Below are 14,154 nucleotides of genomic sequence, written 5' to 3'. Positions count from 1 at the left end.
TCAACGAAATGATTTACAAGTTCAGCAGGACCTGACAATATGAGCAACAGGTCATCAATAAAAAAACGTATGTGAGATCTGAACGGATTGGTATCTCCAAAGATGTGGTAGAGCTCCCATCTGAGATACAGATTTGTGTAGGAGGGGGCAAATTTTGCCCCCATAGCAGTACCACATCTTTGGAGGTAGTAGATATCTTCAAAACAGAAAATGTTGTGAGTTAGTAGAAACGCCAGAATCCTAATAATAAATGCCTGAAACTCGGCTGTATACTCAGTGAAAATTTTCAGAAAAAAACTTATAGCCTCAATACCTTTTGTGTGAGAAATCAAAGAATATAGTGAGACAGCGTCAATGGTGACCCAGCTGTAAGACCTGTCCCACTCCATGCTGTTAACAAGATTTAGGATGTATTTGGAATCTCTTGTATAAGACAAAAGATCACTAACTAGGGGTTGGAGTAAGGCATCAAGCCATTGAGACAACCGCTCAAAATGGGAGTCCACCCTGCTGACAATTGATCTCCCCTTTATGTTAGTGAGGGATTTATGAACTTTTGGAAAGTGGTGGAACATGGGTATCTTGGGAGAAGGAAACATCCAGATATCGGGCCGTGAACACATCAATAAACCCATGCTCCCATGCTTGAATTTGAATTGTTTGGATTTGTTTTTATTACATGTGATTTTGGATTGTTTTTATTCGTTCCTAATTCTTGTTTTTTACTTTCCCTTTTTTTTTTTTTTCTCTTCCCCTTCCTGACCTATATTTCATGTTGGAGTGGCCCTAATTAAAATTGAAACATGGTTACTACTGATCTTAATTTAATTTCCTGGAATGTGGGCGGCATAACCTCTCCAATCAAGAGGAAAACTATAATCAAATATTTGGGCAAATCCAGACCTGATTGACTATTTCTGTATTTCAAACTCATTACTTAAATTTAACTGGATAGCTGATATGGATGACATTTTAATTTCGGACCATGCTGCCATATCCTTGACTTGTAAAATTAATAGATCAACATACGGGAATAATAATATATACTTCCCTAAATACTTAATTAATAATAATAGTTTTCAGAATTGGTTGAGGAGTAGATGGGAAGAATTCTCTTTGTATAATAATGAGTATTCTGAGAAGATAGAAATATTTTGGGAGGCATCTAAAGCGGTCCTGCAGGGCCAAATCAAATCCTATATGTCCCAACAAAAAAAAAAAAGGAATAAACGTATTGAAATACAGTTAGCAAATCGAGTTAAAAATGCTTACAGAGCATATATAAACTACCCTACTAGAGCACGGTGGACCCCATATGTAAATGCGAAAGCAGAACGGGATGCTTTTCTAAAACTACAAAATACACAGGAGGAAGTGAGGCTAAAGTCTCTATACGGTGGACATATGGGCCGATCGGCTAAGTTTCTCGCAAAAATCACTAAAGCCATTTCAAGAAATGCTATTCCAGTTATTAAAAAAGGCACAGACAGATATACCAATCAAGCAGATATTGAAAGAGTGTTTTTTGATTATTTTAACGATCTATATAAAGCTGAAAACCCGGATCTAAATATTAAAAAAAAAAAATTTGGGATAAAATTAAAGTTCCTAGACTTTCAGCAGAAAATCTAGCGGCAATTAATGCGCCAATATCGGTGAATGGTATCATAGAAGCTATTAAAAATGCTAAGTTGAATAAAGCACCAGGTCCAGATGCCTTACCAATAGAATTCCATAGAATACTACAAACTCAGATTACCCCTACTTTGAACAAATTATTTAATTTTTACTTTTTGGAACAGTCGAAATGTTCTCCCTATTTCGCTGCTGCTAATATTTCCCTTATTTTAAAGAAGCATAAAGACACAGAATCCCCAACGTCATATAGACCGATCTCGGTTTTGAACACCGATTACAAACTTCTAACTTCTATTATAGCTAATCGTCTTAAGTTATATATTGGTGAGCTGATCCATGAAAACCAATCCGGATTCATGCCTGGTAGGAACCCTGTTCGAAACATGAGGAAAGTACTTATGTTGCTTGATTTTTTTTTTTAAATAGATATGAGTGCTGATCTCAAAAAATCCCCAGATAGGGCTATTCTAACGGTTGATGCCGAAAAAGCCTTCGACCGTATTTGCTGGGACCACCTGTTCTTCTCTCTTGAGCAATTTGGTCTATCCGGCCACTTTAATGAGTTTGTTCAACTAATTTATAGCTCTCCTTCTTCGGCAATTATTGTCAATAATATAGTTTCCCATCGATTTATTTTGCATAGAGGTACTAGGCAGGGTTGCCCCCTGTCGCCATTACTCTTCAACATCTCCTTAGAACCATTAGCAATACTATTACGACAGGAACTCGAAGGCATCCATTTGGGCGGACAGAAATTAGTTCTTTTACTTAACGCAGATGATCTCCTCCTATTTCTGTCCAACATAAAACACTGTCTACCAATATTACAAAAGATTATCTTTTCGTTTGGGTAAATCTCTGGTTATAAGGTTAATTTGTCAAAGTCAGAACTATTATGGATTTACAATAAACCAGAGATTAGATCTGAATTGCCCTTCTTTGAGACATCTCAAATTACTTATCTGGGCTTACGGATAACTAATAATCCAAATGAATGGTATAACTTAAGTTATGTCTATTGCCTAGAAAATTGTAAAAAGAAACTGGTAGATTGGGTTTCACTACCCATTTCCTTATCAGCCCGTGTTTCTTTAGTCAAGACAATAATCTTTCCAAAATTATTATATGTCTTTCAAAATATGCCATTTCTCTTACATAAATCCAATATCGCTAAATATAATAAAGCTTGTAATAGATTTTTATGGAAAGGGGTAAAACCCCGAATAGCTATGCACCGGCTAATGAATTCTAAAATGGCAGCGGGACTTGCACTCCCTAACATACAAATATATAATATAACTGTTCTGGCAAAAACGGCTATTGACTGGATCACTGAAAAAGAACAGATTTCAGTACTGTGTTGCAAAGATAAACTGGTAGCGCCTTTTTCTCTGAAAGCACTATTACACTGTCCACTTACTGCTCTGCCCTCGACAATTTTCTTTTTAATTACATTTATAAACATTATAGTCGCATGGCAAAGATTTTGCTCGTAGTTGGGAATATCTCCCTTTGTTTCACAATATCTACCTATTAGAGGTAACCCTAACTTTCTGCTGGGACTCTCTAACAAGGTGTTCAAAAGGTGGGCAGATGCAGGATTGAAATGGATGGCCCAAATAATAGGGCCGGAAGGATATCCAGTTACTTTTGATACTCTAGTTAACAGATTTGGTCTCCCATCCCAAGACTTTTACCTCCAGGTAAGACATTTTGCTAATGAATTAAGACAGAAATATGGGAGAGATTGGTCCTTGGGTGAAATTTCTAATAGAATAACGGGATATCTTGCAGGGATATATGCGGTATTCCCCTTATATGATCTATTTGTACAAAAATCTTCTTTTTTGCAGATCGAGAATATGGTAGTAAAATGGATTCCGAAGCTTCCAGACATTAATTATCAAGTGATAACTAATAGTTTTAAGATAACTGACCAAAGCTGGGTTCCAACATCTTGGAGAGAATCACAAATTAAGCTTAGCCTTAGGTCTTATCTTACACCAGAAATTATGTCCAGGTGATATAATTCTAATGTTCAGTGCTCCAGATGTAGTAATCTTCATGCAGATATCTTTCATTGTTTTTGGGGATGCCCCGAAAATCCGCCAGTTTTGGCAGAAGATCCTATACTGGATGAATGCAGTACTGCATCTTGATTATCAAATGAAACCAATCGAGATATTTTTTCTGGTAAATTATTTGGGCGTTAATAAAAATTACAAACTGATAAATACCATAATATTAATAGGTCGTAACTTCATTCTTAAAATGTGGAAATCCTCGTCGGCCCCAAAACTTGACCAACTTAAAAAAATATTGACTGGGCAATGTATAGCAGAACAGTATATCTCACCACATCGGTCAGATGACCAAATAAATTCTTATTTCTCTTGTTAAGTGTATCCAGTCCACGGATCATCCATTACTTGTGGGATATTCTCCTTCCCAACAGGAAGTTGCAAGAGGATCACCCACAGCAGAGCTGCTATATAGCTCCTCCCCTCACTGCCATATCTAGTCATTCTCTTGCAACTCTCAACTAAGATGGAGGTCGTAAGAGGACTGTGGTGTTTTATACTTAGTTTATTTCTTCAATCAAAAGTTTGTTATTTTTAAATGGTACCGGAGTGTACTGTTTATCTCAGGCAGTATTTAGAAGAAGAATCTGCCTGCGTTTTCTATGATCTTAGCAGAAGTAACTAAGATCCTTTGCTGTTCTCACATATTCTGAGGAGTGAGGTAACTTCAGAGGGGGAATAGCGTGCAGATTTTCCTGTAATAAGGTATGTGCAGTTAAAATATTTTTCTAGGGATGGAATTTGCTAGAAAATGCTGCTGATACCGAAGTAATGTAAGTAAAGCCTTAAATGCAGTGATAGCGACTGGTATCAGGCTTATTAATAGAGATACATACTCTTATAAAAGTGTATTTTAAAACGTTTGCTGGCATGTTTAATCGTTTTTTTACATATGTTTGGTGATAAAACTTATTGGGGCCTAGTTTTTTTCCACATGGCTGGCTTGAATTTTGCCTAGAAACAGTTCCCTGAGGCTTCCCACTGTTGTAATATGAGTGGGAGGGGCCTATTTTGGCATTTTTTTGCACAGCAAAAATTACAGACACAGACATCCAGCTTCTTCCTGCATGATCCAGGACTTCTCTGAAGGGCTCAAAAGGCTTCAAAAGTCGTATTGAGGGAGGTAAAAAGCCACAGTAGAGCTGTGGCAGTTGTTGTGACTGTTTAAAAAACGTAAATATCTTTATTGGTGTGAATCCAAGAATTACTCATGGAGTAAGGTTAGGATTCCTAGGATATTGTCCTTTCTCCAAGAGGGTTTGGACAAAGGCTTATCAGCTAGTTCTTTAAAAGGACAGATCTCTGCTCTGTCTATTCTTTTGCACAAGCGTCTGGCAGAAGTTCCAGACGTCCAGGCATTTTGTCAGGCTTTGGTTAGGATTAAGCCTGTGTTTAAAACTGTTGCTCCCCCGTGGAGCTTAAACTTGGTTCTTAAAGTTCTTCAGGGAGTTCCGTTTGAACCCCTTCATTCCATTGATATTAAACTTTTATCTTGGAAAGTTCTGTTTTTGATGGCTATTTCCTCGGCTTGAAGAGTCTCTGAGTTATCTGCCTTACATTGTGATTCTCCTTATCTGATTTTTCATTCAGACAAGGTAGTTCTGCGTACCAAACCTGGGTTTTTACCTAAGGTGGTTTCTATCAGGAATATCAATCAAGAGATTGTTGTTCCATCATTGTGTCCTAATCCTTCTTCAAAGAAGGAACGTCTTTTGCATAATCTGGACGTAGTCCATGCCTTGAAGTTTTACTTACAGGCTACTAAAGATTTTCGTCAAACATCTGCCCTGTTTGTCGTTTACTCTGGACAGAGGAGAGGTCAAAAAGCTTCGACAACCTCTCTCTCCTTTTGGCTTCGGAGCATAATACGCTTAGCCTATGAGACTGCTGGACAGCAGCCCCCTGAAAGGATTACAGCTCATTCTACTAGAGCTGTGGCTTCCACCTGGGCCTTTAAAAATGAGGCCTCTGTTGAACAGATATGCAAGGCTGCGACTTGGTCTTCGCTTCACACCTTTTCAAAATTTTACAAATTTGACACTTTTGCTTCTTCGGAGGCTATTTTTGGGAGAAAGGGTCTACAGGCAGTGGTTCCTTCCGTTTAAGTTCCTGCCTTGTCCCTCCCATCATCCGTGTACTTTAGCTTTGGTATTGGTATCCCACAAGTAATGGATGATCCGTGGACTGGATACACTTAACAAGAGAAAACATAATTTATACTTACCTGATAAATTTATTTCTCTTGCAGTGTATCCAGTCCACAGCCCGCCCTCTCCTTTTAAGGCAGGTCTAAATTTTAATTAAACTACAGTCACCACTGCACCCTATGGTTTCTCCTTTCTCGTCTTGTTTCGGTCGAATGACTGGATATGGCAGTGAGGGGAGGAGCTATATAGCAGCTCTGCTGTGGGTGATCCTCTTGCAACTTCCTGTTGGGAAGGAGAATATCCCACAAGTAATGGATGATCCGTGGACTGGATACACTACAAGAGAAATAAATTTATCAGGTAAGCATAAATTATGTTTTTAAGAAATGGGAAGTGTTTATACTATCATTGCAGAGGACTACACAAAGAGTGCTCATAAAGCCCTTACTTAAAGCTTCCTTCGTCCAATTAAATATATACACTGGCCATTTTCCTAAACATTGGTTAGAGGACCATTTGGAGGATAACCTAGATTAAGGGTATAGGAAGGTTTGTCTGTTCCCCCTTCTTTTTTTTTTTTTTTTTGTGTTTGGTTTGTTTGTTTTGTTTTGTTTTGTGGAGGAAAACACGGAAATTCCAGCATGTTTCTATTATCTCTTTTGACAATGAAGTCTGAATTATATATGAATAAATATGTCAATTCTTATGATGCCCTGCGCGGCATAAATGCTTTTTGGTTATATAATATTTTGCTGGAGTAAATAAATAAAGATTTAAAAAAAAATAAACCCATGCTCCAAACCATCATTCAAAATATCTTTAAAGGGATACTAACTCCTATTTTTTTTCTTTCATGATTCAGATAGAGCATGCAATTTTAAGCAACTTTCTAATTTACTCCTATTACCAATTTTTCTTTGTTCTCATGTTATCTTGATTTGAAAAAGCAGTAATAAAAGGTTAGGAGCCGGCCCATTTTTTAGTTCAGCACCTTGGTAGAGCTGCTGATTGGTTTGCTACATTTAGCCACAAATCAGCAAGTGCTACCCATGTGCTGAACAAAAAATGGTCTGGCTCTAAAGCTTACAGTACTGCTTTTCAAATCAAGATAGCATGAGAACAAAGAGAAATTGATAATAGGAGTAAATTAGAAAGGTGCTTAAAATCTCATGCTCTATCTGAATCATGAAATACAAAAAATTGGGTTTAGTATCCCTTTAAGTTCCATCTTAAACTGATTGGTGGGATTACGTGACAGGATTTCATAATCATGAGGATTTTCAAATTGACGTAGGGCCTCCAAAACATAATCTGAATGGTTCATGACCACTCTAGTGCCGCCCTTATCTGCAGGGCGTATGACTATATAGTTTTCTTCTTGTAAAGCATTTTTGTTTTTTTAGAGAGATTATGTTTTGTAGGTCACATATTGCTGTGTAGAGCCGAAAGATCTTTTTCAACCCTGTTATAAAATGTTTCAATTATAGGGCCCCTGCTATGTATTGGATAAAACCTCGACTTGTCGCAAAACTTATGGCCACTGTCAATTACCACAAGTTGGATTAAGTTTCTAAGGCCAAAAGTTGTAAACTAACTAGATCACAGTTTTCCTCAAAAGTTTGAAATTCTGGTAATTGAACCAAATCTGGAGTGATATGATCTGAGGTGGAATCTAGAGTGGTACAAAAGTGCTTTTTGAATGTGACACTCCTCACTAGTCTATTAAGATCTATCATAGTTTGAAATAGATCAAAATTGGTGGTTGGTGCAAACCCTAAACCAAAGCCCAGCACCTCTATTTGGGCCCTAGTAAGGGTAATAGAGGACAGATTGATCACATTATTTATTTGTACTTGGTGTTTGTGCGGTTGCCTCTCAACTGATATCTCTCTTGATTTGTCTGTTGTAAGTTAATGTTTGCAGAATAAAGACATTTTTATTTACAGCAGTGACTCCACATCGCTATTTACTTGGCTTACCTAGTTTTACTTTTGTTCTCTTCCTATCCTTTACAGGGGTTTTGTTTTTCAATTTTTCATTCCTTTAATATGCTGATATTTTTTCAATTTATTTCATTGTTTTAAGTGATGAAAAAACTAAAAGTAAAAAGTTATTAAATATGAAACTAATACTGTGGTATCAGTGGTGTACTTTTATTAATGCTCACACAGGTAAAAGCAGTAGTGCATGTTATTACATTTTTATAAAAGGCAACATACTGTATATGTTTACACAGTAAGTTAAGGAAGAATATTAACCCCTTCGCTACATGGACTTGCCCAAAATAATGAAGAATTTTTAGCATTTTTGCTATTACTCCATTTAAACAGAAATATAGCCTTGTTTTGTTTTTTTATATACCTGTCAACGGTATATACATTTTTAAGTAGACAACCCAAGGCCCATTTTGGTATATTTAATGCCACCATTTCACTGCCAAATGCGATCATATAAAAAAATCGTTAACTTTTTTTCACAAACGTGTTTCTCACTAAAATTATTTACATACCGCTTGTGCAATCATGACACAAATGGTGTTCAGAAATAGCAGACATGCATGGCTTTACCATTGCTTTTTGGTAATTACAGCTGTGCTTAAAATTTCTATTATTCCCAACAGTGAAGGGGTTAAACAGGTAGCTTGTAAGGTTAATTGTAGCTTTAGTGTAGAGGTTACCCTCCCACCCCCTGATCCCTCCCAAACAGCTCTCTTCCCTCCCTCACTGGTCAACACCATCTAAGGTACTGGCAAAACAGTCTGCCAGTATGTAGTTTAGGTTTTTATTTTAATAATATTTTTTGTAGTGATTCTCCTCAACCCTCCCACCTCCCTGATTCCCCCCCCCAAAAAAAGCAGTCAAACCCTCCCCCTACTTGCGGCCATCATTAGTACTTGCAGCTGTCTGCCAGTACCTATTAAACACATTTTTACATTTATTTATTTTCTTTAATTTTCTGTAGGGTAGTGGTCCCCCCTCCGATGATCGTTAATTAGGGACCCTCCTTCCCACCTTTTTTTCTGTAGTGTAGCTTCCCATCCCTCCTCCCTTTATTTTTATTTTTCGCAGTGTGTAGGGCTGGACCGTCCACGCGCCTCCCGGATTCCATCCCACACCTCCCGCTGACACCAGCTTGCTTTAAAAAAAGAAGCTGTTTTTATTGCATTTTATTTGGAGATCTTTTGCAACACTGTAATTCATTTCTGATAATGTGATAAAAAATTCTTCTGAATGTTTCTTTAAATTGCAAATCATTTTTGTTATTTGTACTGTATTAAATATCAATCTACAAAGCTGTACATGTTTGTGAAACTCTCAAGTTAGCGTTTCACATCCAGATTGTGCAAATATTCATTCTCGTATCTTATGAAAACAGCTGTCTCAATTTTAGCCTAAAGCAGCAAAACACAAGATTAGGTGGAGTTCTCAAAGTTGTCAGATATAATGTTGGTGTCAGTTGCAGGATCTTGTGCCATCACCATCTTAAACATACAGTCTTGTTTTCTTGATCAGCATAAAAGGGAATATTTCACATTCGTGATGTAAATTGTAATAGATTCATATCCCAATGATTTGTAGTTTCCTTCTTAAAGGAAGATTAAAACATTATAATCTCCTCACTCCTTGTTTAAATTAAAGGGACATGTGCATGTTAAAAAAAAAAGTATGAATAAACATCAAAATCAGCAGTGGGATTTCACCTTTTGGCTGGCTTAATCCTTGAACACCCCAGATGGCTTATATTAGGAGACTTCAACACTTGGATTGACAACACCCTATCCCAGCTTGGGCAGGATCTCCTCAGCTTGATGAGTACACTCGGCTTCACACAAATCGTCACCACTCCCACCCACAGAAAAGGTCATAAACTTGATCTAGTGTTCCAATCTGGACTAGAAGGGTCACCAGTAACTGTAAACCCAGTTACTTGGTGAGACCACCACTCCATTCAATTCTCCATTGTATCGCAATCAACCAGACACCAGCCTCAGAACCTGATCAAACACCGCTCATTAAAAGGGGTGACACCACTGGATGTAGCATCACATATGGATCTAAGTGAACTAATGGGCACCTGCGAGGACCCCAGCTCCTTAGTCCGACTGTACAACAAAACCATGAGAGACATCCTAGAAAGTATTGCACCAACTCGCATACGCACTGTCAAAACCCACAACAATGCACCATGTTTTGATAGTTCCATCAGAGAAATGAAAAGAACAGGACGTAAACTCGAGAGAAAGTGGCACAGAACACATGATCCAGAGGATAAAGCCGCTCTTACCAAACATCTAAATAAATATCAATCCAAGATAACTCCGAAAAAAATCTTAATTTTTATCATGCAAAATTGCACTCTCCCACAATAGACCCAGGCAACTGTTTTGCACAGTAGAAAGGCTCTGCAAACCAGCATGCATACTTAGCCCCACCAACTTTTCTCAGGATAAATGTGAAGCATTTGCGAACTTCTTCAGAGACAAGATTTCCTCAACTGAACCACTGCAATGGAATGCCAGATTGCCCCAATTTATGGACCACTTTTACAAATGTGGATATAAAAGGAGTTAAAAACACCGTACTAAAGTTGCACCCTACTACGTGTGACTTAGACCCTGCTCCAACTCAGCTCATATCTGGATGCATTGAAACACTCGCCCCAGCCCTCACAAAATGAATGCAGTGTTCACTAAAAACAGGAGACTTCCCAGATCCTCTAAAAGAAGCTGTGGCAAAACCACTCCTAAAGAAACCTTTATTAAACCCAGACTACATGACTAATTACAGACCAGTATCCAACCTCCCATTTCTGTGGAAAATAATTGAAAAAGTAGTGGTAACTTAACTGGAAGCCCATCTATCACGCCTGAACATATTCGATCCTTTCCAGTCAGGCTTCATATGCTGCCACAGCACTAAAACAGCGCTAGTCCGAGTGCTAAATGATCTCATGGCAAGAGACAAAGGTGATTACTCCATCCTAATCCTCCTAGATCTCTCAGCTGCATTTGACACCATTGACCATAGGATTCTTATAGAGCGCTTGCAGCACATCTGTGGTTTAGGAGGCACAGTCTTTAACTGGTTTAAATCTTTCCTCGCTGGTTGAGCACAGAGAGTAATATCAGGATCAAGCTCATCAGCACCAACAGAACTGGCCTGCGGAGTTCCACAAGGATCCATCCTGTCTTCCATGCTATTCGCAATTTACTTACTACCACTGAGGGACATCATTAACCGACATGGCCTAAGGTAAGGTATCATTGTTACGCTGATGACACACAACTCTATTTCTCCTTTGCTCCAGATACTACAGACCCAGCATGCCGCATAAACAGTTGCTTAACAGACCTCATAGAATGGATGAATGCTAGCTGTCTCAAAGTGAACAAAACAGAGTTACTCTTGGTGAGGGGAACCCGGGTATCAAAAATATCCCATAATCTCCCAACTGGCCTGGAGCTTGGAGGCTCTGAACTCGTTAGTTCCGCAAAGGTACGAAACCTCAGAGTGCTGATTGATGCTGGACTAACTTTTAAAAAGCAGATTTCCTCCATAATAAAATCTGCCTACTTTCATCTGATAAACATAGAAACAAAAGTTGTTCCAGCTGGTGCAAAAAAAGACTTTTATTGTGCAAAATAAAGAAGCGACGTTTCAGGCTCACACTTGGCCCTTTCTCGAGCTTGAGAAAGGGCCAAGTGTGGGCCTGAAACGTCGCTTCTTCTTTATCCCTGTTTGCACAATAAAAGTCTTTTTTTGCACCAGCTGGAACAACTTTTGTTTCTTTGTATCAATACTGGGTCTGGTGAACCTTTTCCTGGCTGTGCAGTGAGTGCTGTGTTTCATGATACATTGTTGCAAAATCTGATAAACATAGCCAGGATACAACACTTAATTCCACCGGATGATATGCCAACATTAATCCATGCATTTGTATCCTCAAGGCTACATTACTGCAACCAACTTTACTTGGGCCTCCCAAAAAAAGAACTCCATCGAAATTTGCTTAAAATTGTATGCTCTATCTTAATCATGAAAGAAGAATTCTGGGTTTTATGTCCCTTTAAAGCAATACTGAACCCAAATATTTTCTTTTAGGATTCAGATAGAGCAGCAATTTTAAGAAACTTTATAATTTACTCCTATTATAAAAAAAAATTGTTCTCTTGGTATCTTCATTTTAAAAGGCGGGAATGTAAGTTTTGGAGCCGGCCTATTTTTGGTTCAACACCCTGGGTATCGCTTACTGATTTTAGCCACCAATCAGCAAGTGCTACCCAGGTTCTGACTCAAAGATGAGCCGGCTCATAAGCTTACATTCCTGCTTTTTAAAATAAAGATACCATGAGAACGAAGAAAAATTGATAATAGGAGAGAATTAGAAATTTGATTAAAATTGCATGCTCTATCTAAATCACGAAAGAAAAAAAATTGGGTTCAGTGTCCCTTTATAACAGTGATTTAGCATTTGGCCTTTAAAGGGACATGAAACCCAAAATTTATCTTTCATGATTCAGATAGAGAATAAAATTTTGCACTTTATTATTTACTTCTATTATCTAATCTGTTTCATTCTCTTTGTATCATTTGTTGAAGGCGCAGCAATGCACTTCTGGTTTCTAACTGAACACATGGTGAGCCAATCACAATAGATATATAAATGTAGCCATCAATCAGCAGCTAGAACCTAGGTTCTTTGCTGCTCCTGAGCTTACCTAGATAAACCTTTCAGCAAATGATAACGAGAAGGAAGCAAATTAAATAATAGAAGTACATTGGAAAGTTGTTTAAAATTGTATTCTCTATCTCAATCATGAAGTAAATATTTTGGGGTTCAGGTCCCTTTAAGAAAAATAAAATAGCAGTGCTGGATACGGTCATTATTTATTTTCCCTGCTATGTCCCAGACAGCCTGGAGTGCCCTCATCATAGTTAAGTGTGGGGGAACTTACCTGATCCCACAACATTCTACACAATGGTTGGTTAACTTAGATAAACTCTCTGCTAGATTATGAGTTTGGCGTTATGAGTGAAAAAAGCATCGTTATGGCCCATAACGATGCTTTTTCCCTAACGCCGCTATTACAAGTCTTGTCAGAATAGCTGTACCGCACACTTTTTTGGCCGTCACGCAACGTTCAGTTCCGCACTTTAAGAAAAGTCCTTTTTCAATGGGACTTCCATAGCGCCGGTATTACAAGTTTTGCTGTGAGGCCAAAAAGTGAGTAGTCAGTAGTTATGAGTTTTATGCTACGCAGCTGTAACATAAAACTCAGAACTAAACTGTCACTTAAACTTAAACCGATTAACCCATAACCCGAGGCCATTAGTGTGGGCTAGGGTTTTTTTCTTTTGGGGGGGCTTTTTTATTTTGATAGGGCTATTAAATTAGGAGTAATTCTTTTTTATTTTTGATCACTTCATTTTTTATTTTGTTTAATTTAGTGTTTCTCTTGTAAGGTGTATCCAGTCCATGGATCATCCATTACTTGTGGGATATTCTCCTTCCCAACAGGAAGCTGCAAGAGGATCACCCACAGCAGAGCTGTCTATATAGCTCCTCCTCTAACTGCCACTACCAGTCATTCTCTTGCAGCTCTCGACAAGATAGGAAGTAGCTAGAGATATGGTGTTTTTATTTAGTTTATCTTCAATCAAAAGTTTGTTATTTTCAAATGCTACCGGAGTTGTACTATTTTAGCCTCAGGCAGAAAGTAGAAGAAGAGTCTGCCTGTGGTCTTTGATGATCTTAGCAGATTGTAACTAAGATCCATTGCTGTTCTCACACATAACTGAAGAGAGAGGTAACTTCAGCTGGGGGAATGGCGTGCAGGGTCTCCTGCTATGAGGTATGTGCAGTTTAAATTTTTCTAGAGAAATGAATATGCTAGAAAATGCTGTTAATACCGGATTTATTTAAGGTAAGCCTGATTACAGTAATTTAATAACGACTAGTATCATGCTTGCTGTAAAAGGTAATATTCTTATTACTTTCTCACATTACTGAAACATAAAACGTTTGCTGGAAGTGTTTAAACTTTTTTTTTATACATATTGGTGATAAAACTTTATTGGGGCCCAGTTTTTTCCACATGGCTGGCTAGATTTTGCCTAGGGATAGTTTTGTTAGTCCCTCTCACTGTGAATACAGGTTGGGAGGGGCCTATTTTCACACCCAAATGCGCATTAGATTTTGCAGCTTGAGACATCCAGTTTCCCTGAAGGAGTCCCCTGAACACTTAGGACCTCTCTAAAGGGTTTTTGTGCCTTTCAAAGTCGTTATAT

At 38.1% G+C, this 14,154-nt stretch overlaps 1 protein-coding gene across 2 annotated transcripts in view; it reads left to right on the top strand.

Annotated features, from left to right (window-relative positions):
• The window catches only part of DYM (dymeclin), a 1,389,654-nt gene that overhangs the window by 1,043,449 nt on the left and 332,051 nt on the right, over positions 1–14,154 (top strand). The gene's annotated exons all lie outside the window — the stretch shown is intronic.

The sequence above is a fragment of the Bombina bombina genome, chromosome 2 (assembly GCF_027579735.1).
Source record: "Bombina bombina isolate aBomBom1 chromosome 2, aBomBom1.pri, whole genome shotgun sequence".
Classification (NCBI taxonomy): domain Eukaryota; kingdom Metazoa; phylum Chordata; class Amphibia; order Anura; family Bombinatoridae; genus Bombina; species Bombina bombina.
This window is presented reverse-complemented; position numbering and strand designations above follow the sequence as displayed.